Raw genomic sequence first — 18170 nt, 5'->3', positions numbered from 1 at the left:
CTAGTACGATGGCAGATCTTTAGATCTTCATGTCAAATACTCTTCACATTATATTATATTATTACATAATTATATAGTAATTACATATTATATTATTGCTCCAAGACTAAAGTGTAAATCTTTGGAGAAATGGGCAGAATCACAACTTTAATTTGCCATTTATCCCCTTGAAAGACAATCACAAAACACATTAACTTTGATGCCATTAATAAGATTGTATTACCAAATTTACCATCACCCCCCATCCCTCAACAGAATACAATGCTAAATAACTTTGGGGTCAACATGAAAACATTCGAAATGATTCTATCTCGAGACAAACTATACCATCTTGGCTTCCTGGTTCCATCCACTGATTATTATAGGGCAATGTGGTACGAGAAGTATACCCCTAATTTTGAGGCAAGGAAGATGATAAGAATTAGAGCTGCCTAGACCTATCTATGAAAACACTGTCTTCCACAAACCCATCCTCTCATCAGTAATCCACATATTTATTTTAGTAGCTATTTTCCAAGTTTAAACATACAGGCAGCAAAATCCTATTCATATGGCAATGCAGGCAGGTTCTGTGACATTAGCAAACAGAGACTCATATGGAGCCATTTCTCAAAGAATTATTGCTTTATTTTTATTATGAATGAGAACAATAATAGTAATAGATAACATTTACTGAGTACTTGCAGTGGTCAAAGCACTATTTTAGACTTTTTAAAGTACTACTCTATTTTATTCTCCAACCACTCTTTAAAGATAGATACTAGTTTTGCCATTTTGTTGACAAAGTACTGAATCTCACAGATCATACAAAACAGACTTCAAGATTTCTCAGCTGGTATGTTGTGGGCCTGGGATTTGAACTCAGGTTTACCTAGTTAAAAATCCATTTTCTTTACATGCTGGCAATATTGACCACACTTTGTCCTTTTTGATTAGCTAACCTTGGCTTCTTTATCTTCAAAGTAGTGATTATTGTTCCTTTTCTGGGTATCTAATGTTTTTCCTAAGAATCTTTTAAAACCTCCACTAAGAATGGGTGTGAAAGACAATAAAATGGTAATCATGTGAGGTGAAGGATGTGTTAACTAACCTTATTGCAGTAAACATTTCACAATATATACATGTGTCAAATCATCATTGCACACCTTTAATCTTACACAATGTTATATGTAAATTATAACTCAATAAAGTTGGGGGAGGAGAGAAAAGAATGGGTAAGAGACATGAGCATGAAATCACAAAGAGCATGAAATCCCGTTTTTTCACTTACCAGCTGTTGATCTTAGACACATTATCTTACTTCAATAAGCCTCAATTTCCTTGTCTATAAAGTAAGAATAGAAATAATTATAAGCTAATTCATGGGATTCTCATGAGAAATAAATAATCCTTTCATGAGCCAAATATGCTCCCCAACACATAGATATCTATAGGTTATAGTTCTTACCATATTTTTAAAAGTTTTTTTGCATATTACATTAGCATTTATTAACTGGGTGACTTTGAAAAGGTTCCATTTCCTCTTAACTAAAATGGGGATTATAATATTATCAACTGTAATCATGTTGTCCGAGTCAAGTTTTGTTCAAACTGGGATAGTTCAGAGAATGAAAAAAGGCTTTTCAATAATTTAAGTAATATAAATGTTGAGACAGTCAATAAAATTGGTTTCACTTATATTGGTAGATCTAGAAAATAGTTCCATACAAAAATATTTATAGAAGTAAAATTATTTCTAAAAAATAAATAAAATATATCTGTGTACTTTAAAAGAAAATGAAATATTTATAATGGTTACCTGAGCATTAAAAATAACATCACAATAATTATTCTTCATATGGTGTCACATAATTTAAGCACTTCCTTAGCTACCTTTATCTCATATCACTATTATTTCTAAAATATGTTTTTTAAATATTAATTTAGTTTTAGTTTTTCATTATATTATCTAGAATCTCATTAAAATTACATATTGTGGTCAATAAATTTGATATTCATGGTACATCCAATTGACTTTTCTATGTAGAATATAATATTTGAAAAAAACATCTGAGAAAATATTCAGTCTATGAGTGCTGAGGAATGTGGTATATTCAGAGCAAATTCTGCTAAATATAAGATAGTCTGAATTATATTTTTTGTATTAAATGTGGAAATATTTCAGCTCAAACATTTTCAGATACTATCTTTTGCCTCCATTCAAAGTAAAAATGTTCAACAAATTTTTTATAATTAAAACTTGTCAATGATTTGACTCATTTTATTATTTTGAATGTTTTGCCAAATTTGCATTCTTCAAAATCATTGATCCTCTCAATTTCATTTTATTATAATACAGAATATAAATTTATTCAAGTAAAACCAGAAGCTTAATTCAAAGATTCTTCACACCAGGTCAGATATTCCAAAAATACAATTATGTATATTTACGTTATCATCATTTAATTTGTTTAATTGTTTCTTCTGTAGGGATAAATTTCAGTGTCTACCTGTTTGCATGCTTTGTCTTTAATAGTTGAAGTTCCCTCCAAAGCTTCAAAACTTTAAATTCCACTCTTACTCTATGATTAAATATTTCCAATTGTCTTTTTAACAACATGAAATATTAGAGAACTTGACTACAAAAAAAAAATCAATAGAATTGTAGGACAATTACACAATCATTTGTTATAGGCTCAGACATATCTAAAGTTAAATTTGTAATAGGCCATAAGAAGAGAAAAGACATATTGCCATGATGATGTATGTGTGTTCGATACCAGCCCCCAAATTTTGTAGTTCAGTTCTCTGTATGTATAGGATATTTGCAAATTTTGATAATGACAGCTTGTATTTCAAAAAATATTATTATCAAAAAATGCAATACAGTAACTTGTTTGGATTATAAACTGCATTATCATAACAAATTTCCTGCACATGTCTGCACCATGAGTTTCTTAATTTGTGAAGAAGCCATTTTTTTTTACCATACATTATAGAGCAATGTAATATTTGTAGTCATATTATCACCATGAAAACAAACACATCTTCAGTGTCCACCTTTAGAAATCAATTAACAAAGGAGTTCAAAGTAATGTCAGATGTTTCACTTTCAATATAATGAGCTTTCTCTGATGGTCTAATGGGGGTGCCTGTGTGTGTGTGATAAGTTGTCTTTCTACTGCTGCTTTCAAATTTTTCTCTTTTTCTTTGACTTTTGTCAATTTAATTATAACGTGTTTTGGTTTAACTCTTTTAGGGTTCAACCTATTTGGGGTCTTTTGATCCTCATGAATCTGGATGTCCATTTCCTTCCTCAAGTTTGGGAAGTTTTCAGTCATTATTTCTTTAGATAGACTCTCAGTCCCTTTCTCTTTCTCTTTTCCTTCTAGGGTTACCATAATGCATACATTTATTCTATTTTGTTGGTATTCCATAAAACCCATAGGCTTTCTTCGTAGTTTTTTTTTTTCTTTTTGCTCTCCTGACTGGATAATTTTCAATGGAAATTGGAAACAAATTTTTCCTTCTGCTTTTTCAAATTTGCTGTTGAAGCTCTCTTTTGAATTATTCAGTTCTGTCATTGCATTCTTCAGCTCTAGCATTTTCATTTGCTTTGTTTGATGGTTTCTATTTCTTTGTTAAACTACTCATTTTTTCATGCATGCTTTTCCTAATTTTGTTTAGTTGTGTCTCTGTGTTTTTTGTACTTCGCTGAACTTCTTTGAGAGGGTTATTCTGAATTCTTTGCCAGACAATTCAATGGTCTCCATTTCTTTAGAATCAATTATGGGAGCTTAGTTTCCATTAGTGGTGTCACGTTTACCTGATTCTTTGTGATTCTTGTAACCTTGTGTTGGTATCTGTGCATTTGAGTAAACAGTCTCCTCTTTCAGACTTTACAGGTTTTGCTTCAGCAGGTTAAGACCTTCTCCAGACAGCTTATCGTGGGGTACTGGATGGGTCAGCTAGCAGTATCTGTCAACAGATGGAGCTTGCTATTGGGATCTCTAGTTGGGTGAGGTCACTGCCTTTTACTCTTAGGTTGGGGGACAGGTTGCCACTGGCTGGGCTTCACAGTTGGGTAGGCCTTCTGGCTGGGTTTCATGTTCAACCAGTGCCTCTGAGTGAGCTCTCTAGTTGGACAGAGTTGCTGGCTGTCTTCCATGTTTGGATGTGGCCACTATCTGGGCTGTTCAGGTGGGGCCTCAGGCTGTCTTCCCCAACCGGGATTTAGGCAGGGCAGCAGGCTGGGCTTTATGGTTGGGTAGACCACTGGGTGTGGTCCACTGTTGGGAGAGGTTGTGAGCTGGGTTTTCTGGTCAGGAGGGGCCATTAGCTGTACCCTCCAGTTGGGTGGGGCTGGTGACCTTGCTCTGGGGTTGAGCAGCATCACTGTCCTGGTTTCTTGGTCAGGTAGGGCCACAAGTTATGCTCTGCAATTGGGTGGGGTCGCTGACTGGGATCCCTGCTTGGGGGAGGCCACAGGTTGTTCGGCAGTCCCTCAAGGTCATATGCTCTGCTCCATGCTTGGTAGGGTTATAGGTTGATTTCTGCAGCCTGGTGGTTTCATAGGCTGAGGTTTAAGCCTCCTCTGGGTCTTTTCAGGCCCCCTGGTTATGCAGGGCCAGAAACTATGCTTAACAGTTGGGCAGGGCTGTGGGTTTGGCTCCCTGCCTAGGAAGGCCAGAGATGTCTTCCATAGCTGCAGAGTGCTGTGGCCACGGTTTCCAGAGCAGTGGATTTGGATGCTATGCTTAACAGTTGGGCTGGACTGTAAATTTGCTCTCCTGCCTGGGCATGGAATGTGCTCCATTGCAGCATGGCCCTGTGCTAGAGATCCAAATCAGGCCAAACTGCCAACTGAGCTCACTGGCCGGACTGGTCATTGGCTCAGTTCTGCAGATCTGTGGAGCTGCTGGCTGGGATCTCTGCCCAGGTGCTGCTGCAAGCAGGAATGCATTCTGCCAGGATGTGCAGGTTATCTGCCTCTATCTGAATCCCAGTAATTGAGCTCCGCAGATTCTTCAGGTGATCCCTGTGAGGTAGGACCTAAGTGAGCCTGCCAGGAAGTGTCCCGTAATGCTGAGGAAGCTGGATATCCAACTAGTATTCTCTTTTTCTCACTGGAGAAACATAGGCCCAGGGTGGGGCTTCTCAGTACGGCACTGTGCCCCCTCCCAGGAAGGGGTGATGTGGTCAAAGTGAAACTGTTCCTCTTGTTCTTCTAAGGCATTCATTCTCAGTCTTTGTTGTCCAGGAAGTGCTTCAGCCTCACCTGGGCTCTGCAGTTTCACAATGCAGTTTCACATATACACAATTAGAGTATATGTTGTTTTGTATCAGCTCGTTTCCTTTTTTGAGGATGAAAATACCTTTTCTCCTTGTTCTGATTTTTGTTTTGCCATTTAAGTCAATATTGCTTTTGCTAATTCAGATTTTAAATCAATTTCTGATTTCATTTAAAGCATTCCACACAATATTCATGACTTCTTTCTCTTTTCATGTAGTCTGTTAAAGTGTCTAAAAGAACTGTGGTCTATGGCAAATGTTCAAACACTGGGAAATGATTATGAACATTATTGAGTTGTATTCAAGTACCATATTATTCAGATAGCCTAGCAAGGCAACAGCACTACATGCAATCACATGCCAAAACTACCAATTTAATGACTTATTTTGTTTTCAGAACTTGTTTCTTGGAATGCCACTTATATGTCTTAGAACACCACCCATGAATTTTGTGTAATGTATTTTATAAGTATAAACATAATTTTTATATTTTTTTGCAAGAATGGCTCACCATTAGCAGCAGACAGGGCCAAGAACATACACTTAAAAAATGGTAACAACTGCAAGCATGACTGACTGATGAGGTCATGACCATTTCTATCATGTTCCTGTCCCTTTTCCTTCAGGCTGAATGCCTGTCTTTCAAGTGTCCAGAATAGCCCATCTCTAACATCACTAATTCTCTGATTCTAAGATTATCCAATGACCCATTTCAGTTAACACATTACACAAAGACACAGAAGTAAACATTAGCTAACTTGCCATCTTTTCTGAAACAGAGGATGAGATTATACATTTGATTACAGATTTATTCCACTTTCAGGGTAAACTCCAGAAAAGTTTGCTTAGGGAGACTACACATTAGTCTATCCTGGAGGTTTGAAAGACTGGATAAGGCCACCATTTGAATGCTTCTATATTGTATCAGGAAAGAAAACCAAATGACCTTGAAGCCACTTAGAGCCTTAAAATACTAAGGTTTTGATGCCAGAGATTAACCCATTAAGCCGTCACCACTGGCTCTAAGCATTCTGATACTCTGAGGCTGTACTGCTCGTGGCTTAGTTACTGCAGAAAAAAGAAAAGTCAGATTAAGCTGTCATCCAAAACAAAAATTAACATATGCACCTAATTGGCTTAGGTTTTATCATTCTTATTATTATTCATATAATTACAATCTGTGTCTATAGAAAATATGGCCATTATTTTTAAATTATTATTTCAGAAAAGCAAGTTATCAAGATTGAAGTTGTGACAGAAGGGAAATTCATAAAGTGTACAGAAATTACAAATAAATTCAAAATGGGCAAATCAGAATATAAGTAGGAACACATTTTCAAGTTCTTGATATGCTTGGCCTCTATCCCATACCACTAATTATTTCTCAGCTCAAATGGGCAAAATCGTTAGTGATTTACTCAGCAATAGGTGAAAAGATATGTCTCTTTTTTTCTTTCCCTGTGGAAAATTGTCTGCATTGTACTGCAATGCTGAGCAAGTTCTTCTTAGCAGCATGTCTCCTCAGACATTTTATGGCAGCTTGGGGAATATTAAATGTATGATTAATAAATAATTACAACTATGCGTCCTATCTTCAACTCATATTCAAAAGGAATTTTGACTGTGTGAGGCATTTAAGAGTAGTTCTGAATACAATATATTTATACATTTTAATTTAGATTTATTCCAGAGATAAAGGACAAATATTTACATATCCCATACCTACTTTACATATAGAATTATTTTAACCATTATCAGTATACAGTCACCTCCAGGGAGAAATGCAGTAAAGAATTTAGCACCAGGAAAACATAGCAAACAACAATTTAGGACAGAAGGTAAAGAACATTGTGAACATGGAGGATCTGAAATTAGAGAAAGAATTTTTTAAATTAGGTGGAACGTAATCACTCAGCTGGAATTTGTCTAGGTTACCAGAACAGGAGCCTTTTGTTATTGCTATGGAAAGTGCTTTCAGGTATTTCATTAACAAACCAAGCAGAAAATCCCATTTCAGTCTTATTCACCACCTCTCTACCTGAGAATACAATACAGTATGAGCTTAGCTTATCTATCATTGTGCAGTGATATGATACTGGAATGATTACATCACCAGCAGCAGGGTATAGTCATGGTGAGCCTAGGTCTTGAATTTCCTGGAAAAGTCCCAAATTCCTACTTGATCAATTCTCTGTGTTATCTTTAGGTTCCAAAATTATGATCATTGTGACTATGAAACCAAGAGCTGTGGCTGATGAGAAACCCTTCTAGCTCCAGCTCAACCACTCAATGTGTGCTGAAGAATGGTTCTTAAGCAATTTGGGTGGCAGTCCCTACCCCCCGCCCCTTTATGCAAAGGCATGAGTGGAAAAATGCCAAACAGCCACTCATTCCATGGCTTAACTAGCATTATGCAGGATGGCCTGGTAGTTAAAAACACACTGGTACCAGTGTAATTGGATTTGAATCCCAGCTCTGCTAATCTCAGCTCTGTGTGACTCCTGGCAAACTAATTAACCACTCTATGCCTCTGCTTCTTCATCTGTAAAATAGGCTGATGACAATAGCAATTTCTCATGGAGTTGTTATAGTGGGCTTTGATGAGTTGATATACATAAAATACCTACAAGGGGGAGGAGCATGGGGGAGGGAAGGAATGAGAGTTTGGGATTAGCAGAGGCAAACTATTACATATAGAATGCATGAACAATAAGGTCCTACTGTATAGCACAGGGAACTATAGTCAATATCCTGTGACAAACCATAATGGAAAAGAATATGAAAGAGAATATATATATATGTATAACTGAGTCACTTTGTTGTACAGAAGAAATTAACACAACATTGTAAATCAACTATACTTCAACAAATTTTTTTAAAAAGCACCCAAGACAAGCACAGAACAGTAAATGTGATAAGCATAATGGTTAAACACATGTGAGAAAGGACTGCATATGTTCAAATCCTCTATTAATTCAGTTATTCAGCAGTCATTCCCTCTTTGTACTCCAGCTCATAACACCTTCAAGAGATGGGTTTTGTTCTGTATAATTATGAGAAAGCAGATTAGAGAGGTTAAGAAACTTGCCCACAGTCTCATCTGACACCCAATATTTATATCCTTAATATGTCTGATTTCAAATCTGTGCTCTCTAAACTCTGCTTCCCCAGGGTCCTCAGAGATTTTGCAAGATGATTATTACCTTATTATAATATGTCTTGGTCCCAAGTTCACTGTCTGCAAAACTATGTAACAAGCATGATTTTTGGACATGGAGTGATTGAAAAGCAATGTGTCTGGTTTACTTTCTCACAATAGAGAATAGCAGTTAGAGAATCAGATTCTACAGCAAGACCTCCTGTGTTCATAATATCAGCTCTACCACTGTCTAGATGACCTCGGGCTTAACATCTCTGTGCCTCAGATTTCTCTTCTGTTAAATGAGAATAATAGTACCTAATTCAGAGGGTTATTTAAATATTTAATTAATTAATAAAAAATAAAGCATTAGAATAGTGCCTGACACATAGGAAGCAACATAGAAATGCTTCTCATTTATATACTTATCATTACTATTACTACTTGGGAGGGCTGGGATGAGTGGGAGAAGAGACAATTAATGGTACTATACCGATATAATCATGGGTATATACACATATATACCCTACAGAAATGGGTAAATGTGTTTTCAGCTTTCATTCAAACAGAAAGTCACTCTTCTTGTCAAAGGGATTTAAACCTCCTTCCTCACAAACCATTGGTTTAGTGTGCAGAAGGACGCTGATTCCCAAAGAAGAGACACTTAAAATGCTCAGCTCAGAGATACAGACAGCTGGGGATTATACAGGTCCAACTAACAATAAACAAAAATATTGAAAGGAGGCAAAGCCTTCCACAGAAACCAGATGTTAAAGAGTCAGTATCTAACAACTATTCTTTGAGCAAGTACATAAACAAAAATCTCAAATTTAGTGGAATAGGACCCACTGACCTGGATAAATGAGAACAATGACATGTACAAAAGGAGGTGAAGACTGGCACAGAGGCATCCCCTTGGCTACCCCTGTTCAAAGCTTATCATAACCAATGAATGAAGAGGAAAAGGAAATTGATTTTAGAAACCTTGTAAAGCCTTGAAATTTTGTTGTAATGGATGTAAACAATATATAGTTCTTTGCACAGAATGTAGCCTTAATTTTTTTCCATATTCATAGAATTCTAAATATAAAAGTCCCTTCAGGGATTGTAAAAAAGAGTTGCCTGAAGTGGCTGGACCTCCACTCTGCTGTTAAATTTGAGAATCTGGTGTTCAGAGTGTACAAAATAAGTAGTACGTACAATATTTTCTCCTAATAAGTCTTATTTCTAAGTGAGGTCCTCTTAGATTTGTCTTGGTAGGGTTTTAGTTTTCCATTTGCTTTTTCCTTTGTTTTCAGTAGAGGGAAAAACTTGAACAGATTTGTTGAGAGCCTCAGTGAATGGGTCACTAAGAGGATTATAGATTTTAATAGACTCTTCTCTTGCCTTCCCACACAGCTAGCTATTTCCCAAAACCCTAAGTTTGAAGGATTTGAAATAGAACTTTAAATATTATAGAGCTGAATCATCAAAGGGTTTTAAACCTGCCACTGGATGAAGGACAGAAAGAAAGGATGATCTGATCTAAAGCCATGAAGTCTTAGCACTGAGGATGGTTCCCCTGGAGCAGAACAGAGAAAAACAGGAAAGGAAAATGCTTAATTGAACCAAAATAGGCTACTATGACATACATGAAAATCAAAGCTTTAAAATGACAAATTAAAATAAAGGGTAAAGAAAGTAAAAGTGGTGTTAACTTTCTTTGCTGGAGGCTGCTAACTTATCTAGGGCAATGGATTTCAGAAGCTAGAAAAAGTGCTAGTCTATAATGATGTTTTTAATGCTCCCCTACAAAGTGAGGACAATGTGGTGAGTTTTCTTATTAAGTGTACTTTTTTAAATTTAATGGATTAATCCTTATTCTAGGAATGTGTTCTACCTACATTTTTGTATTAAAATACACTTTAATTGGAAGAGATGGTGACAAAATATGGTAGTTTATTTGTTCATTTCAATGCCTTAATGATTAAAATTAAAGCCCACCAACACTACATTACCCACCCACCACCCCCAAAAAAAATTCTGATCTGTGAAAAAAAAATGTCTGAGACCCAACAATCTGAGTCAGTTCTATTCTAAAGGGTGGATTAGAATTATGTTGGAAGGAGTTTCAAAACACTGGCCCTCCCTTGTGCTGTGAGCTCTCAGAAGGAAAGTGGAAGGAGTGGGAAGGGAGATGTGTATTCTCATATAAAATTCTGATATAGACCCTAATTGACATCCACAGTTCTGAGGTGAGAATACTCAACTATCATCCCTGGAAGACCCATATCATTTTACTTTTGTATTTTTCTTGAATTTATTCACCTCTGTGGACAAGAGACAAGTAGTTTACAATGGATTTTCCTAAATAAGAGGAATAACAGAAAACAAGTTTCTGTTTCCTTGTTTTTAGGAAACAAGTTTTTATGCTCCACGTATAAAAGATCTTTGAAGGAGAAACTTCAAGGAAACAGCAATTTCTTTTCATGAAGAAATCAGAATATTAAGGCTCTAGGGATATAACAAATATATTCTTGACTGTAGTGGCAAGCTAAATAAAGTCCTTGAGCTAATTTTAATGGAAAAATTTCAACATACAAACCGAATAAGTAGACATACTCTATAAATACATATTTCTTGAGTTCTAAAAAGCTACATGGAGGAATGCTAAAACACATATTCAAACTGTGCAAGATGGGTGTAAGTGTAAAAGTAAATCCAGATTTCTTTAACACTATGAAGCAAAATAAAATGTTTAAGATACTGAGTTCCTCTCTGTCCTTGAGGAGATCAGCCTAGTATAATCTTTTTGCTCCAATTCAGCTAATTTCCTCACTGACCTGTATATTAAAAACAAATTTACTTATTTAGTGATCAATTTCCATGAAAGGCTTTGCCTCCTCAGGATGTTATTGGAATTAATGTTATATATCCTGACCTTCCCCTCACTCCACCCTACTGTCAGCACAAAATATGTCTCAAGCTTCCTATGCAAATCCTACTCATGCTCTAAAGCCTATTCCGTTTATACAAGCACTGAACACTTAGCATGTGCCAGGCACTTGTGAGGCTCCAAAAGGCCATAAAAGGCAATTAGAGGTTTTAAGGAGATTTGTGTTTTAGGTGAGGAATATGGGTTGGAAGAAGTCTTGAATAGAAACAGGGAGATTCTTTAGGAGGCTATTATAATAATCTAAGACAATGATTATCAGGGTGTGGTCTCCAAATCAACAAAATCAGAATCATCTGGCAACTTGTTAGAAATGCAAATTTTCATGCCCTATCCCAGACCTACCAAATCACAAGCTATAGGCTTCATTCCAGCAATCTGCACTGTAGCAAGCCTTCCAGGTGATGCTGATGCCCAATGAAGGCTTAGAATAGCAGTGGGAGACAAGATTAGTGGCGATTGCTTTGGAGAGCAGAAAACACTATTTCCAGCTGTTACTGAACTGAAAGGCATGATAACTGACTGATTAGGTGACAAAGAAGAAGTGAAATAAAATTTCAAGGTTTATGATTTGTGTGATTGATGCCTAAGGGAACCTTTCAGAGATACAGAAATATATGAAAATATCAGATGCGGGGTGGTCAGTATAGAAAATAAATGCTCATTTTACCTTAGGTTGTGTCAAATCTGAAATTTTAGACATTCAAATGGACATGTCCAGAATGGTAATATAATAGAGAGATCTGAATATAAGAAGAAGGATTAAGATAAAAGTGATCTTAGGAGTGTGATTGAAGTTGAAGAAATAATAAAAAACAAGGGAGCAGAGGAAGTCACCCAAGGAGAGTATGAGAAGAGAAGGAAACTAAAGATGGAATCTGGAAAATGCTAACATGTAAAGAATAGATGGTGGCAGAACTTGGGAGAGAAAAAACATAATCATGGTATTTTAAAAATTCAACAAGGCAAGAGTTTTAAGAAGGAGGAATTAATCAACAGTTTTAAATGTTGCAGAGAGATTAAGGTAAGGAGAGAAATATATCCATTAAATTTGGAAATGAAGACAATTGTGACTTTGCTAAGAGGAATTTCAATGGTGATGAAATGAGATTACAGTAGGAGAAAAAAATTAATGAATTAGGATTTCTGGTTTCAGCCACAACATGTAAACTGTTTAGAATTCATTGCTCTTATCCTTACAACAACAAAAAAGTTGGACAAACTGAAAAGAAATGACCTTTCTTGCACCCATCAGAGAACTGACCACAACACCTAAAATCTGGAGAGAAGGTTCATCCGAGAAAAAAGAGGCCAGACATGCTTACCTGAAGTAGAAGCCATTGCAGACATAAACTGATAGGAACACTTAAAAGGTAATTTTGGCAGATTGCAGGAGGATGAGTATGGACTAGCGCGAGTGTGAGAAACTCCTAGGACCTTCCAGAATATCATATATGTTCCTTCCAGATGATGATCCAACAAAGATCCTTCCCCGAATCAGTCATGGAGAGTGTTTTGATCACTTCCTCTTCAACCCAGTGGTGAGGGAGGGATTCACTCTAGGATTATGGGAATGGCCAAACTCACAACAGCTGGCACTGGATAAATGAGCTTGACAGCAATTTATGCGTTACATATAGCCACAGCCTAAGAGAGGACACTACATGCAATGCAGGAATACATGGGGGTTTCGCTTGGGAACAGAGTGAACAAGCAAGGACTGTGGGAGAAAAGCTTTATAGTAGCAAGAGGATGAGGTGCACCTCAGTATCTACATGAAGATGTGATTGGCTTGTTTGAGTAATTCTGCAATCTGGCAGGGAACTGAAACCCACTACTCAGGGATAAACAGGACCTGTGTTTGGTCCATTTGATAAGGAGGGTTGCTAGGTAGGGGTTTTATCAAAGCGAGCAGAGTGAGGAGGATGTAATAACCAAGTTTTCTATTTTCTCTATTTGATGCTTTGACACCTAGGCCTTGCTGATTCTGGAGGGATTGCCTCTCCCAGACTAGCCAATTCCTAGAGATAAGAAAGGACTTGCCTGTGAGCATACCTTTCATTTGCAAACCAACAACGAATCCAGAGCCCACACTCCTCAATTCATTCTACTTCAGGCCATTATTCTCTTGCTCTAATCACCCCAGGACCAAGTACCAGACAATGAGGAATAGTCCCTATACACCCAAGTCTGCTGAAATTATTCAAAGTAACCAATTCTACTCTTTACCCTGCAACACCTGTTCCTTCCTGTGGAAACTACAATAAAGACTCTTGACAAGTTTTTTCACTTGCTTTCTCTCTCTCCTGATCGACTCTGATGCTTCCCCATGTGGTCCTGTGTAGTGTGCTATGCCTCCTGCTTCTAGGGATCTGTGAGTATAAGAAGTTCTTCCTTCATGACAGTCATGTCTGTGTCATGTGTTTATCATACTTGATTAAAACAAATCCCAGCTACCTTTAAAACATAGAGGAATTTGGGTTAAGACGTTCAAGGTCCTCCTGGTTTTACCAGATACAAGGCAGCACATAGTTTTAATTTTTGGCCTTACATCTCAAGCAGGGGAAAGAATAATCATTGTGAATGCTGTCCAAAGCCTTATCAGAGCAAATACTTATGCTCCAGAGGAAAATATTTGGCCAAAGCCTATCCCAGTTGGGGTAAAGGCATTTTCCAGTCCTATCTAGCCTTCCTATCTCATAAAAAGGGGGGAAAATTTTTCAACAGGAGTCAAGATTTGAAGAGAATAGATAGGGAAAGCTAAATCTAGAGAAAGGAGTAGGCAACAGAAGGAAAAACAAACAAAAAAAGCTATACCACTAGAGAAATTCTTGTAAAAGTCATAAACCTAACACACAAATCCATTAAAACACCAAAACTTAATTGTATGATTATAGAATGCCTCTCTCCCCCACACTTCACCATCATACAAATAGGGCTCCAGTATAGAGACAGTGGATTACAGCTGAAAGAACTGCAAGATACAGGCTCTCTCTGAGAAGGAGGCATTAGGAAATCCCAAAGTCAAGAAGGAAGACAAAAACGGGTCACCAGAGAAGTTGAAGCCTCTGGCACCTATAGCTACAAAAAAACATTAAACACACCCCACTCCTAGCCAGATCATCATACATCCTCACACTGAAGTACCTCAATTCATATTACCTGATATGAGATGTCCAGCTTTGGGCAAAAAATTATAAGGCATGCCAAACACAGTAGAGAAAAACAAACAAACAAACCCAGAATGAAGAGACAAAGCAATTATCAGAACCAGACTTGTTATAACATAGATTTTAGAATCATCCCATAGAGAACTTAAAATAACTACAATTAATATGTTAAGGGATCTAATGGTGAAAGTAAACAAACAACTGGGTCATGCCATAGATGGAAACTCTTATGAAAGAATCAAAAGGAAAAGCTACAGATAAACTTTGTAACAAAATAAAGGGTGTTTTGATTGGCTCATCAGTAGACTCAACATCGCAGAGTAAAGAATCATTGACTGTGATGATAGTCATCAGAAGCTTCCCACACTGAAATACAAAGAAAATAAAGGAACTTAAAAAATAGGACAGACATCTAAGAAATGAAGGATGATGTCTAAAAGCGTAACTTAGGCATAGCTGGAATATCAGAAGAAGAAGGAAATAAATCAGTAATGGATTGTAACCCACAGTATAAGGTAGAAACTAACACAACATTGTAAAGCAATTATACTCCAATAAAGATGTTAAAAATAATAAAGATGAATATTTCAGGAAAAAGTAAAGTAAATATCCATGAATCTATACTGATATGAATAAATAATTGAATAAATTAATAATTGGGGGAAAAAAAGATAAACTGTCCATGTAGAAGAATTCCAGATAATTGTATAGATACTCCAACCTCAGGATAATGGATCATAATACCTCAGTCCTTAAGAACTGGCTGTCCATTGAAACTTTCTTCCAAAGAGCACACATGTCAGTGGGATAAAACAGATTTTCTATAAATTGTGCTAACAATTGGATATTCATAAGCATTAAAATACATTTTGATCCATGCCTTTCACCATATGCAAAAATAATTCAAAATGTATCTTATACTTGAATGTAACACCTAAAACTAGAAAACTTTCAGACAAAAACAGGAGAAAATTTTGTGACACTGGGTTAGGCAAAATTTCTTAAATATGACACCAAAATCACAATCTATATAAAAAAACATTTTATAATTTCTTTATAAATTCAAATTAAGAACTTTTGTTTTTCTAAAAATAAAATTGAAAAATGGAAAGACAAGTCAGACTGGGAGAAAGTATTTGCAAATAATATAACTGTTGAAACACCTGTGTTCAGAATATACAAAAACTTATAATTCAATAGTAAGAAAACAACGCAATAGATTAAACTTGGTAAAAATATTTTGAATAAGCCCTTTACCAAGTTAGATATACAAATGACAAATAAGCACAGGAAATAATATTCAACGTCAAAATACACTCAATCACAAAAAATACCACTAAAAACCCACGAGAATTAATATAATCAAAAGGGCTCTCCAAAAGTCAGCAAGAATGTGGAGACACTGGAATTCTCATACACTTCTGTTAGAAATGTAAAAATGATACAACCACTCTGGGAAAAATTTGGTAGTTCCCTTAAAAAGTTAAGCATAAACTTACCATACAACACAGCAATTCCACTCCTATGTATCTCTCAAGGTAATTGAAAAATATGGCCAAAGACTTGTACATGATGTTCATAGAAGCATTATTTTTGATAACCAAAACCTGGAAACAATCTAAATGTCTATCAGCAGATGAATAAACACACTGTGGTACATCTGTACAGTAAAATACCTCTCACAAATAAAAAGGAACACACAAGCAAAATATGTAAAACACGAATGAATTCCCAAACACTATGCCATCTGAGAGAAGCTAGATACAAAACTACGTATTGTACACAGCCAATTATTTGGAATTTCTAGAAAATACAAATCTATGAAGACAGAATCAGGTCAGTGGTTGTCTGGGGCTGAGAATGAGAATAGGGTTAACTCTAAAAGGCATACAGGGGCTTTTCGGGGTGAGAGTATTCTAAAACTAAAATATGACTACTGTATATATGTAATAAAACTCATAGAGAACTGTATACTTAAGATAGGTAAATTTTATGGTCTGTGAATTTTATCTCAATAAAGCTGTTTTTCTTTTTTCTTTTTTTTACATCTTTATTGCAGTATAATTGCTTTACAATGGTGTGTTAGTTTCTGCTTTATAACAAAGTGAATCAGTTCTTCATATACATATGTTCCCATATCTCTTCCCTCTTGCATCTCCCTCCCTACCACCCCTCTAGGTGGTCACAAAGCACCGAGCTGATCTCCCTGTGCTATGCGGCTGCTTCCCACTAGATATCTATTTTACCTTTGGTAGTGTATATATGTCCATGCCACTCTCTCACTTTGTCACAGCTTACCATTCCCCCTCCCCATATCCTCAAGTCCATTCTCTAGTAGGTCTGTGTCTTTATTCCTGTCTTACACATAGGTTCCTCATGAGATTTTTTTTTTAATTCCATATATATGTGTTAGCGTACGGTATTTGTCTTTCTCTTTCTGTCTTACTTCACTATGTATGACAGATTCTGGGTCCATCCACCTCACTACAAATAACTCAATTCGGTTTCTTTTTATGGCTGAGTAATATTCCATTGTATATATGTGCCACACCTTCTTTATCCATTCACCAATGATGGACACTTAGGTTGTTTCCATCTCCTGGCTGTTGTAAATAGAGCTGCAATGAACATTTTGGTACATAACTCTTTTTGAATTATGGTCTTCTCAGGGTATATGCCCAGTAGTTGGATTGCTGGGTCATATGGTAGTTCTATTTGTAATTTTTTAAGGAATCCTCCATACTGTTCTCCATAGTGGCTGTACCAATTCACATTCCCACCAGCAGTGCAAGAGTGTTGCCTTTTCTCCACACCCTCTCCAGCATTTATTGTTTCTACATTTTTTTCATGATGGCCATTCTGACTAGTGTGAGATGATATCTCATTGTAGTTTTGATTCGCATTTCTCTAATGATTAATGATGTTGAGCATTCTTTCATGTGTTTGTTGGCAGTCTGTATATCTTCTTTGGAGAAATGTCTATTTAGGACTTCTGCCCATTTTTGGATTGGGTTGTTTGTCTTTTTGTTATTGAGCTGCATGAGCTGCTTGTAAATTTTGGAGATTAATCCTTTGTCAGTTGCTTCATTTGCAAATATTTTCTCCCATTCTGAGGGTTGTCTTTTGGTCTTGTTTATGGTTTCGTTTGCTGTGCAAGAGATTTGAAGTTTCGTTAGGTCCCATTTGTTTATTTTTGGTTTTATTTCCATTTCTCTAGGAGGTGGATCAAAAAGGATGTTGCTGTGATTTATGTCATAGAGTTTTCTGCCTATGTTTTCCTCTAAGAGTTTGATAGTTTCTGGCCTTACATTTAGGTCTTTAATCCATTTTGAGCTTATTTTTGTGTATGGTGTTAGGGAGTGATCTAATCTCATACTTTTACATGTACCTGTCCAGTGTTCCCAGCACCACTTATTGAAGAGGCTGTCCTTTCTCCACTGTACATTCCTGCCTCCTTTATCAAAGATAAGGTGACCATATGTGCATGGGTTTATCTCTGGACTTTCTATCCTGTTCCATTGATCTATATTTCTGCTTTTGTGCCAGTACCATACTTTCTTGATTACTGTAGCTTTGTAGTATAGTCTGAAGTCAGGGAGGCTGATTCCTCCAGCTCCGTTTTTCATTCTCAAGATTGCTTTGGCTATTCAGAGTCTTT

This window comes from Orcinus orca, chromosome 1 (assembly GCF_937001465.1).
Source record: "Orcinus orca chromosome 1, mOrcOrc1.1, whole genome shotgun sequence".
NCBI classification, from domain to species: domain Eukaryota; kingdom Metazoa; phylum Chordata; class Mammalia; order Artiodactyla; family Delphinidae; genus Orcinus; species Orcinus orca.
Note: the sequence above shows the minus strand (reverse complement) of the source record.